The sequence below is a fragment of the Schistocerca nitens genome, chromosome 3 (assembly GCF_023898315.1).
Source record: "Schistocerca nitens isolate TAMUIC-IGC-003100 chromosome 3, iqSchNite1.1, whole genome shotgun sequence".
NCBI lineage: Eukaryota > Metazoa > Arthropoda > Insecta > Orthoptera > Acrididae > Schistocerca > Schistocerca nitens.
In genome coordinates, this window is record NC_064616.1 from 423,852,070 (window position 1) to 423,864,131 (window position 12,062).

General features: G+C 39.4%; 1 protein-coding gene across 1 annotated transcript in view; it reads right to left on the reverse strand.

Annotated features, from left to right (window-relative positions):
• Positions 1-12,062, reverse strand: part of LOC126249266 (serine-rich adhesin for platelets-like) — a 197,090-nt gene that overhangs the window by 65,758 nt on the left and 119,270 nt on the right. The gene's annotated exons all lie outside the window — the stretch shown is intronic.

The following is a 12,062-nucleotide window of genomic DNA, read 5'->3' on the forward strand; positions in this document are numbered from 1 at the left end:
ACTAGGCTAACAATTTTTAAATAAAGAATATGGTATACACAATTTGAATTTGATGTAAATGCCCAAAATATAATTTCCATCTACAGTCCTTTCTCCTTTTGAGTGGGAATGTGTTGATATGACCATGGTAGCCCGTTAAAGAGCTAATCTAAAGAACTACAACTACTGTGGGTAGGGATAGGGGGGGGGGGGGACCATCAACCATTGATATAGTGAATGAGAGATTAAGTTAGCCATCTCTAAGAAATAAAAAACATGGCAACATGCACTCATCACAAGATGATCAGCCTATACCATCCCTTCTTTCATTCAGAGCTGCAACAAATAATAAGAGCCCTAGTATGTATTCGAACTGTTTTCTGGCCCCCTGAGAAAAGAAGAGATTTGGTGCCCAGAAAAAGGGAAGAGTAGAGGGAGCAATGTAAGCACTGTGCCAGCTTCCATTCAGAGATTATACAAGAACTGTGTAGACAGAGAAGTACAAGTAGAGTAGTATTATAAGAAGAAGAAGAAGAAGAAGAAGAAGAAGAAAAGAGAACAGTAAATGCGTGAATTTTTTTTAAAAATGTACAGTTTATCATTTACTTATTTACTGCTCTCCCACATTTCTTCTATTTTTTGTTTCTCCATTTTTATTTATATTCTCACCAACATCTTTTGCTTTGCCTCCCTTCTACTTCAAAATAAATGAGTCCTTCTAGTCATGGTGTTGAGTGACTTGTCCTGCCACCCCAACCCCTTCCCCTTCCATCTACCCTAACAATCCAAATGAATATAGATGGGTGTGGGACAAGGCCCAGCAGAGATTGATGTCAAAAGAATTGCAGCATCATAGCAAAGAGGGGTGACAGCATCATAGCAAAGAGGAGTGAGGAACGACCCAATTAGCATATTCTATGAAACAGCAAATGAAGATGAGTATGTTGCACTCAGTGGTTATGCTTTGATGCTGTGGTCAACTTCGATCTTGATACCATCTGGTGGTAACCATTCATTCAGGTGGATAGCAGGTTGATGGTTATGGCCGTATAAAAGCATGTGCAAAAGTCACCACAGCTGACATATGGTACAACTCTGATGAGGTAGGACATGCCCTCATAGATACTGAAACACTATGTTTTGGGCGGATGCACAGGACTGGTCTTGCAACTGGGCTTTTCACAGGGATATGCCCTATGTGGCAAGGGGTTGAGGATATATGTGGTGTAAGATATTTCATACACTGGATGGATCAATACAAACATACTGTCAAATATTCTCACATTACAAGCTATCCTACAGCCCACAGTGCAATTTCCATTTCCCATCCCTTTCAGTTTTCCACATACCTATTTATGTTTACCAGGTGTAGACTTATGAAACTGGAATTTGGTTGCAATAATTACACGACTGTTGTCTGAAACTGATAAACAATATTTTATTCACAATAATCACCATTGCTATTTATACATAAAAGAAGCCAACAGTAGTTCTTCTTTTGAAGTGAACCAGTCGGCGAGCCATTTTCATATGAATTGAAGTGTTTTTCAGTGACAGTGTGTCCCAGTGATAATTGAATGAAGCCAAGTCTGGAGAATAAACCACATGCCCTAGTACTTCACAACTGAACGCCTCAATCGTTTCCCCAATCCGTTTAACTGTGTGTGATAGGGCGTTATGATGTAGCAATATGACTTTGTGTTGCCTTTTTCTGTATTCCCATCATTTTTCACATAATGCTTGATTTAAATCGATCATTTGCTGTTGGTGGAGATCAGTGTTCACATTTTCACCAGGTTTTAGCAGCTCATAATAGACGAAACCCTTCTGATCCCACCAAACACAGAGCACTGTCATCTTTCCAAAGTGATTTGGTTTTGCAGTGGATGTCTATGGTTTGTCTGGATTCACCCATGATTTACAATGTTTAGGGTTCTCAAAATATATCCATTTTTCATCACCTGCCACTATTCGATGGAGAAAAAACTTTCTTTTGCATCTGGCGAGCAGCATTTCACAAGTGGTCTTTCGATTTGCTTGCTATCTTTCATTCAGTTCATGAGGAACCCATTTTCCCACTTTCTGCATCTTTCCCATAGCTTTCAACTGAAAAGAAATGGCTTTCTGTGTCACATTTAATTGTTCTGTGAGTTCCTATTGAGTTTGAGTATCATCTTCATCCAATAAGACCTGCAATCCGTTGTCTTTGGACTTTTTCAGTGGTTTCCTGTGCTTGTCATTTCTCATGTCAAAATCATCACTTCTGAATTTTTTGAACCACTCGAAACACTATTTTCCCAAGTACGTGTTCACCAAAAGCTTTGTCAAGCATTCGATGCAATTCTTCAGCAGTTTTCTTCACATGATAACAGAAAACCAATGCTGTCCACAAATCGTACTTCGTAGTAGGCACAAAACTCAACATTTTTACAGGTTTGAAAGAGATACCGATGTATGAAACTTGGGTTACTGTGTTCCGACATCAGTTGACAGCCATTACAGTAAGCAGATGGCAGCTAGCACCATCTATAGGGAAAGTCCAGTTTTATACTATTACACCTGGTGTCTTCCGTCTTATACTGTATTTCCTAAACTGAAGTACCTGCTCTCTAGCAAATGGAAGAGTACACCACATATCACATCACCACTTCCTACTGCTGCCTCTTCAACATGTATTGACCCCCTAAAACTCCCTCCCAACATCGTAGAAGCCCAGAATATAAACATATGCAAAACACAGCTGTCAGTCTATGCACTAAGAAACTCAATCCTGCAGAATGTCCTTTCCACAGTCTCACCTTCAGCCCTATACGCAAATTCAATCTTGCTGTACTGTCAAAGATCTATTCTCTTTCTTCTGATCCCTGCAGTAGAAAAACTTTCCTGTCACACAACTCTGTGACTAAAACTGAACTGATGCGAACACTGAACCTTACCTCTGCCACAGCATATCCTCCGCCTTCATAGACATGCACTCTCCTCCAAACTTACGCAACAAACACATCTTCCCTGCCACATTTGCACACAGCCCTAATTGTCCAAATGTATGCACACCTCTATCCAAGTCTCCATTTCTTTATCTTGTTGTATCTTTTCCGTCTCTCCCGTTCACTCAAGCTCAAACCATCTACCAAAATCTACACCCACACTATTTTCTTTGCAATCTCCCTATACCTCTTTTCTTTCTTGCCAAGTTTTCTATGACATTCAATCTGTTCAAAGAACACAAGTGTTTGGTGTTAAAAGGCATTTGGGTGCCACAGCCGCCCGTAAATGTACCAGCTGGAAAACTGTTAACTCCACAGTAAAAATTAATTCTGGACATAAAATATATTGCCATTCAGATGTCTGGGTGGGAGATGCTGAGGAACAACCCATCAAAATAGGGAAGAAATCATGATTAAGAAGAAGAACAGGGGATATTAAGACCCTCTGGCAAGTGGAGAAGTTGGAGAATGTGGAGGAGGAAATGAGAGTGGATATAATGGGAATCTCTGAAATATGATGGGAACAGAATGGAGAATAGATAAGTCACAAATTCAGAGTATTTGACTAAGGAGGAAAATGTAAAGGAATTTGTGCTGTTGGCAAAACATTAGACCTACACGTCAATGAAAAAATGACATCAGTGAGATATGTACATGAAAGGTTGATAGCAGTGAAAATCAAAGGAAAGAAGAAAAATCTTGTGGTAATACTAACATACTTGCCAAACAGCAGACAGCCTAATGAAGTAAATGAAAACTATGAGAAGACAGAGGATATAATAAGACACATAAATAATGTGGGCATGGTTATTAGTACTGAGTAACTGGAATGCAGTAGTATGTGAAAGCCATGATGAAAGATTATGGGAAACTATGGATTAGGAAAAGAAACTGCTTAATTACTGGAAAAACTCTGTATGGACAATACAGGACAACACATACTTTCAATGGTCCAATTGGTTTGAAAAATGCTGAGACATTACGAGGAGCCGATATCAATTCAGACAGTGTCCTTTAGTAGGAAAAATAATTATTGAGCTGAAAAAAAATTTAATGTGAAACGACTTAAAAAAGGAATAAGTGAGGAAAGTAAATGGAAAAGAAAAAAAGAAATCTATGAGAAATGAGTTACGTATAAGACAGCAGTAACAATTGGATTTCATTGAAAAACTGCACTGTATTTACTCGATTACATGATGAGGTTTTTTCTCAAATTTGTCATTCAAAAAATACAGTCATCCCACATTCCCAGATTAAACAACTGATGCTGATGCCACTGTTTTTACGTTGAGTAATCAATTAGATATAGGTTTTATATACCAAAGCAGCACTTCCTGTCAGTTTAGCACAACAAACTGTACTAAAAACAATGTGTTTTTGAGAGATGTTTAATGTGGTGTATCATTGGAACTGCATAGTTTCATAATATGCAAGTATAAATACAAAAACCTTTCAGTATGACATATGTTAGCTTCATAAGCCATGAAATCAAGATGCCAGCTGCTTGATTTGCTTGTGATGGCTAATCACTGAACAGGAGACACCATCTTTTCATGTAACTGTTTCATAGAATATTACACAAGCAGTATGTATAATACAGACCCTTAACATCTCATATTGAAGGTATTTTAAATCAGTCTCTGCAACTGCAACAAAACGCATATTTTGTCACCCAACGTGTTTTATTTTATTGAAATAAAACATTACCAGTGATCTGCAATGAAAGATTTACAATATCACTTGCTTCCTAAATTGAACAACAGTTTGCTCCAAAAGATGTTGATTTTACTTATGGTATTTTATGTCAGATTTTCGCTCACATCAGTAAACATCTGCTTGCACATTTTTGAGGTATTCCTTTGTTTGGCATGTTGTTACTGGCCTAATCCCACATTCTTTACAGAACTAAACATTTCTTGATGTAAAACCCAACCCAAACACAGCACCACAAAGCAATGTGGTGGAAGGCTGGAATCAACAGTACCAAATGAAGGAATAGCTAAAAAATGTGGAAGCAGCTGTTGTTTCCTGACATGAACAAAAATTGGACATAAAACACAATAAGTAAAATCAGCATCTTTCGTAATGAACTGCTTTTTGATTTAAAAAGCAGGCCACATTGTAAATATCTTTAACTACATACCATGGATGATTTTTTGTTTCAATCAAACAAAACACGTTTGGTGACAAAATGCACATCATCTTGTAGCTGCAAAGATGGATTTAAAATACCTTCAAGATTCATACAGCATTAGCAGACAATATGATGACACAAACGAAGTTAATGTCTCAAATTAACACATACAATGAGGTGACAAAAGTCATGAGATAGCAATATGAACATATACAGATGGCGGTAGCATTACCTGCACAAGGTATGAAAGGACAGTGCACTGACAAGAGCTGTCATTTGTACTTAGGTTATTCATTTAAAACGGTTTCAAACACGATTATGGCCGCAGCACAACAGGAATTAACTCTGAACACAGAATGATAGTTGAAGCTAGACACATGGGACAGTCCACTTCGAAAATTGTTATGGAATTCAATATTCTGAGAGGAACAGCATCAAGAGTGTGTTGAGAATACAAAATTTCACTCATTACCTCTCACCATGGACAATGCAGTGGCCAACAGCCTTCACTTAACGGCAGAGTGCCAGTGACATTTGCTTGGAGTTGTCAGAGCTAACAGACAAGCAACACCGCATGAAATAAGCACAGTAATCAATGTGGGACATATGATGAATGTATCTGATAGGGCAGTGTGGTGAAATTTGCCATTAATTGGCTATGGCAGCAGACAACTGACATAACTGCCTTTGCTGGCAGCATGACATCACCTACAGCGCCTCTCCTGGGCTTGTGACAATATCAGTTGAACACGAGGTGACTGGAAAACCATGGCCTGGTCAGATGAGTCCCAATTTCAGTTGATATGGGTTGATGGTCGGGTTCTAGTGTGGTGCAGACCCCACAGAGATATCGACTAAAGTTGTCAACAATGCACTCTGCAACCTTATGGCTCTATAATGGTGTGAGCTGTGTGTACATGGTACGGATTGGGTCCTCCAGCCCAAATGAACTGATCATTGAATGGAAATGATTACGTTCGGTTACTTTGAGACCATTTTCAGCCATAAATGGATTTCGTGTTCCTGTACAATGATGGAATTTTTCACGCCTAGTTTGAAGAACATTCTGGACGGTTTGAGCAAATGATTTGGCTGCCCAGATTGCCTGACATGAATCCTATCGAACATTTATGGGACATAATTGAGAGGTTAGTCTGTGCATGAAATCCTGCACTGGCAACACTTTTGCAATTATGGACAGCTATAGAGCCATCATGGCTCAATATTTCTCCAGGGGACTTCCAACACTTATTTAGTCTATGCCACATCAAGTTGCTGCACTAAACTTGGCAAAAAGAGGTCTGACACAATATTAGGAGGTATCCCACGACTTTTATCACCTCAACGTAAACACTATTGTAAAAAGCAATGCTAAGCCTTCACAAACTGTGATTAGACAAGAACCCAATATCACAGCTCATGATCAGCAATGACATTTATATCCTTGCTTGTCAAAAATATTTGGCTGTTTTTTTCCTAATATGTCACTATTTCCATCACTCGTGTTTGGAGCCCCTAAAGCTGCCACTGCTCTACCACATTGTTAATTTTCAAGGTTTGCTACAATGTTAATCCTACGTTGTACAATTTCTGCTAATTCAGCTGTAGTGCACCACGAGAACACAACATTGTTGTTACTCAGTATGCTCGTATTGTCAGTGCTGTAAGAAATGTAAACTAACAATGGATGCAAAATACAGCTATGACTCAGTTGAGAAACATGGGTCTGCAAGTTCGCAGTTCCCAACTTGTTCATGCAGACAGTAGAATGCTAGTTTTAAGTTAATGGCGACTCATGAAGCACAGGTCACAAACAACTGTGCAGCAGGAAAAAAAAATTGGTGTCACTGAAGTGAATGTTCGTAGATGGCGTCAAGATGAAGAATAAATTAAAGAATGCCTGTTCCACACACCAAACTTTCAAGGGACCATAGCAGGGGAGGTTATACAATTTGGAGCACCAAGTTGTTCAGTACATGGAAGAGAAATGCAATGAAAGCTTCGAGATAAGATTGATGTGTGAGGATGAAGAAGACAACAGGGCTTACATTATGATGCAAAACTGTGCCACCTCAGCAGCTTCTCATGGTATATGATGAAAAACTACTTGCAGCTTAGCATCATATAATCCAAAATATCTGCTAGGGCATAGAGGCAACATCTATCAAATGTCTGTTTATTTCGATATGCAGTCAAATGTTACTGTCAAGGTGACAGGCATGAAAAGCATTCATATAAGGATTTCTGGCAATGGAAAGGTCAGAATAACAGTAATACTGGGTGCACTGGCAGATGGAAGAAAGCTCCTTCGGCCCCTTATAAGATTCCTCACAGGAAAAAAAAAAAATACCGAAACAAAAACTGTCTGCAGGGCTTACTTTTACATATATATTAAAAAATAAAAAAGAAAGGATGGACGACATATGACCTGAAGATTGACTGAAGGTGGTTTGGAACAGAACACCAGGCTCTTTGCTTAACAGAAGGAAAATGTTGGTGCTGGATTCTTTCAGAGGACACCTCACCCAGAAGGTTAAGGATCTGATAGCAAATAACACAGACCTAGTTATAATGCCTGGTGGTTGACCTCAACTTCAAGTAATCAGCATTGTTGTGAACAGACCTTTTAAGGATCACCTGTGACAGCTTCATACTGAGTGGCTTCTTCAACCACTACAGATGAGAAGTTAAGAAATTCTCAGTACCCATGTTGGGCCAGTGGATCCTAACTGTCTGGTGCAGAATCTCAAGTGGGCCAGAAGGTGACATAATGAAGGAAAAAATTCCAGTAGGCTTACAAATGAAGATAGTGATGTGCAAGATAGTCCTGCTGCTGATTAAAAATATTGATAACATAGAAATTGCAAGCAAAAAAGGAAGTGAAAATACGAAGTAAGGAAAAGCATTTCATTTTATTTCCCCTTTTATTGTCAAATGTAGACAATAAATGGTGTAAGCTTACAATGGATAAGGGAGATACTTGGTAACAATAAAACAGTTTGTAATTTTGACTAGTCAGATTAGCTTAAAAATAAATTTTCCCCAGGAGCCTATACATCAATGTGGGTGGAGGGGGGAAGTCTTCTATCCAGGGTCATCTTATACTTGGGTATGTACGAAGCAGCACACGAAATAAATGGTCTTCAGGAGAAGAGTTACATTAAGAAACCATAGGTAACTGTGAAATGATGAATAATATGAGTGGGCGGGGGGGGGGGGGGGGGGGGGAATAAAAAGAAATATTAAAACACCTTCTGCAACACACGAGTTCTTAACCAAATTTGAAGCTGATAAAATTAGAGCAGAATGGCTACAACAGAACTGTGAAGAAATTTAAAAACTACAAAGCAAGGGAGGAATGATGTGACATACTGTGACATAAATAACTTGAACTTCAGAAAGCAAAAGGGGAATACTATGTGGATGATAAAAGATGAGAATGTTAATGAAATAATGAATGACTGGGACAGGTACTTAGAAGAATTTTATGCTGCAAAAAGTCCTCCAGATGCTTAGTAAATACAGGATGACAAAGAACTGTTCAAAGAAGACAAATGATTTCAAATCATTACAAAGAAGTTGAGCCGGCACCAATGAAAAGGAACTGTGGAGAAGCAACTTGTGCAGATGGAATCAAAGGCTCAAGCCAAGGGAAGGTAAAAATACTGTAACTGTGCAGTAACATTTATCACAGAGATGAGTAGTGGGCAGATGACTACACAAATACGATAATGCAGCAAGTACTAATGAAAATTAATGGCATGAAATATACAGAATATAGGACAATAAGCCTGAGATCTTCCCCCATGAACCATGGACCTTGCCGTTGGTGGGGAGGCTTGCGTGCCTCAGCGATACAGATGGCCGTACCGTAGGTGCAACCACAACAGAGGGGTATCTGTTGAGAGGCCAGACAAACATGTGGTTCCTGAAGAGGGGCAGCAGCCTTTTCAGTAGTTGCAGGGGCAACAGTCTGGATGATTGACTGATCTGACCTTGTAACATTAACCAAAACGGCCTTGCTGTGCTGGTACTGCGAACGGCTGAAAGCAAGGGGAAACTACAGCCGTAATTTTTCCCGAGGACATGCAGCTTTACTGTATGATTAAATGATGATGGCGTCCTCTTGGGTAAAATATTCCGGAGGTAAAATAGTCCCCCATTCAGATCTCCGGGCGGGGACTACTCAAGAGGACGTCGTTATCAGGAGAAAGAAAACTGGCATTCTACGGATCGGAGCGTGGAATGTCAGACCCCTTAATCGGGCAGGTAGGTTAGAAAATTTAAAAAGGGAAATGGATAGGTTAAAGTTAGATATAGTGGGAATTAGTGAAGTTCGGTGGCAGGAGGAACAAGACTTTTGGTCAGGTGATTACAGGGTTATAAATACAAAATCAGATAGGGGTAATGCAGGAGTAGGTTTAATAATGAATAAAAAAATAGGAGTGCGGGTTAGCTACTACAAACAGCATAGTGAACGCATTATTGTGGCCAAGATAGACACAAAGCCCATGCCTACTAAAGTAGTACAAGTTTATATGCCAACTAGCTCTGCAGATGATGAAGAAATTGATGAAATGTATGACGAGATAAAAGAAATTATTCAGGTAGTGAAGGGAGATGAAAATTTAATAGTCATGGGTGACTGGAATTCGTCAGTAGGAAAAGGGAGAGAAGGAAACATAGTAGGTGAATATGGATTGGGGGGAAGAAATGAAAGAGGAAGCCGCCTTGTAGAATTTTGCGCAGAGCATAACTTAATCATAGCTAACACTTGGTTCAAGAATCATAAAAGAAGGTTGTATACCTGGAAGAATCCTGGAGATACTAATAGGTATCAGATAGATTACATAATGGTAAGACAGAGATTTAGGAACCAGGTTTTAAATTGTAAGACATTTCCAGGGGCAGATGTGGATTCTGACCACAATCTATTGGTTATGAACTGCAGATTGAAACTGAAGAAACTGCAAAAAGGTGGGAATTTAAGGAGATGGGACCTGGATAAACTGAAAGAACCAGAGGTTGTAGAGAGTTTCAGGGAGAGCATAAGGGAACAATTGACAGGAATGGGGGAAAGAAATACAGTAGAAGAAGAATGGGTAGCTCTGAGGGATGAAGTAGTGAAGGCAGCAGAGGATCAAGTAGGTAAAAAGACGAGGGCTAATAGAAATCCTTGGGTAACAGAAGAAATATTGAATTTAAGTGATGAAAGGAGAAAATATAAAAATGCAGTAAATGAAGCAGGCAAAAAGGAATACAAACGTCTCAAAAATGAGATCGACAGAAAGTGCAAAATGGCTAAGCAGGGATGGCTAGTGGACAAATGTAAGGATGTAGAGGCTTGTCTCACTAGGGGTAAGATAGATACTGCCTACAGGAAAATTAAAGAGACCTTTGGAGAGAAGAAAACCACTTGTATGAATATCAAGAGCTCAGATGGCAACCCAGTTCTAAGCAAATAAGGGAAGGCAGAAAGGTGGAAGGAGTATATAGAGGGTTTATACAAGGGCGATGTACTTGAGGACAATATTATGGAAATGGAAGAGGATGTAGATGAAGATTAAATGGGAGATAAGATACTGCGTGAAGAGTTTGACAGAGCACTGAAAGACCTGAGTCGAAACAAGGCCCCGGGAGTAGACAACATTCCATTAGAACTACTGATGGCCTTGGGAGAGCCAGTCATGACAAAACTCTACCATCTGGTGAGCAAGATGTATGAGACAGGCAAAATACCCTCAAGACTTCAAGAAGAATATAATAATTCCAATCCCAAAGAAAGCAGGTGTTGACAGGTGTGAAAATTACCGAACTATCAGTTTAATAAGTCACAGCTGCAAAATACTAACGCGAATTCTTTACAGACGAATGGAAAAACTGGTAGAAGCAGACCTCGGGGAAGATCAGTTTGGATTCCGTAGAAATGTTGGAACACGTGAGGCAATACTAACCTTGCGACTTATCTTAGAAGAAAGATTAAGAAAAGGCAAACCTACGTTTCTAGCATTTGTAGACTTAGAGAAAGCTTTTGACAACGTTAACTGGAATACTCTCTTTCAAATTCTGAAGGTGGCAGGGGTAAAATACAGGGAGCGAAAGGCTATTTACAATTTGTACAGAAACCAGATGGCAGTTATAAGAGTCGAGGGGCATGAAAGGGAAGCAGTGGTTGGGAAAGGAGTGAGACAGGGTTGTAGCCTCTCCCCGATGTTATTCAATCTGTATATTGAGCAAGCAGTAAAGGAAACAAAAGAAAAATTCGGAGTAGGTATTAAAATTCATGGAGAAGTAGTAAAAACTTTGAGGTTTGCCGATGACATTGTAATTCTGTCAGAGACAGCAAAGGACTTGGAAGAGCAGTTGAACGGAATGGACAGTGTCTTGAAAGGAGGATATAAGATGAACATCAACAAAAGCAAAACGAGGATAATGGAATGTAGTCAAATTAAATTGGGTGATGCTGAGGGGATTAGATTAGGAAATGAGACACTTACAGTAGTAGATGAGTTTTGCTATTTAGGGAGTAAAATAACTGATGATGGTCGAAGTAGAGAGAATATAAAATGTAGACTGGCAATGGCAAGGAAAGTGTTTCTGAAGAAGAGAAATTTGTTAACATCGAGTATAGATTTAAGTGTCAGGAAGTCGTTTCTGAAAGTATTTGTATGGAGTGTAGCCATGTATGGAAGTGAAACATGGACGATAACCAGTTTGGACAAGAATAGAATAGAAGCTTTCGAAATGTGGTGCTACAGAAGAATGCTGAAGATAAGGTGGGTAGATCACGTAACTAATGAGGAGGTATTGAATAGGATTGGGGAGAAGAGAAGTTTGTGGCACAACTTGACTAGAAGAAGGGATCGGTTGGTAGGACATGTTTTGAGGCATCAAGGGATCACAAATTTAGCATTGGAGGGCAGCGTGGAGGGTAAAAATCGTAGAGGGAGACCAAGAGATCA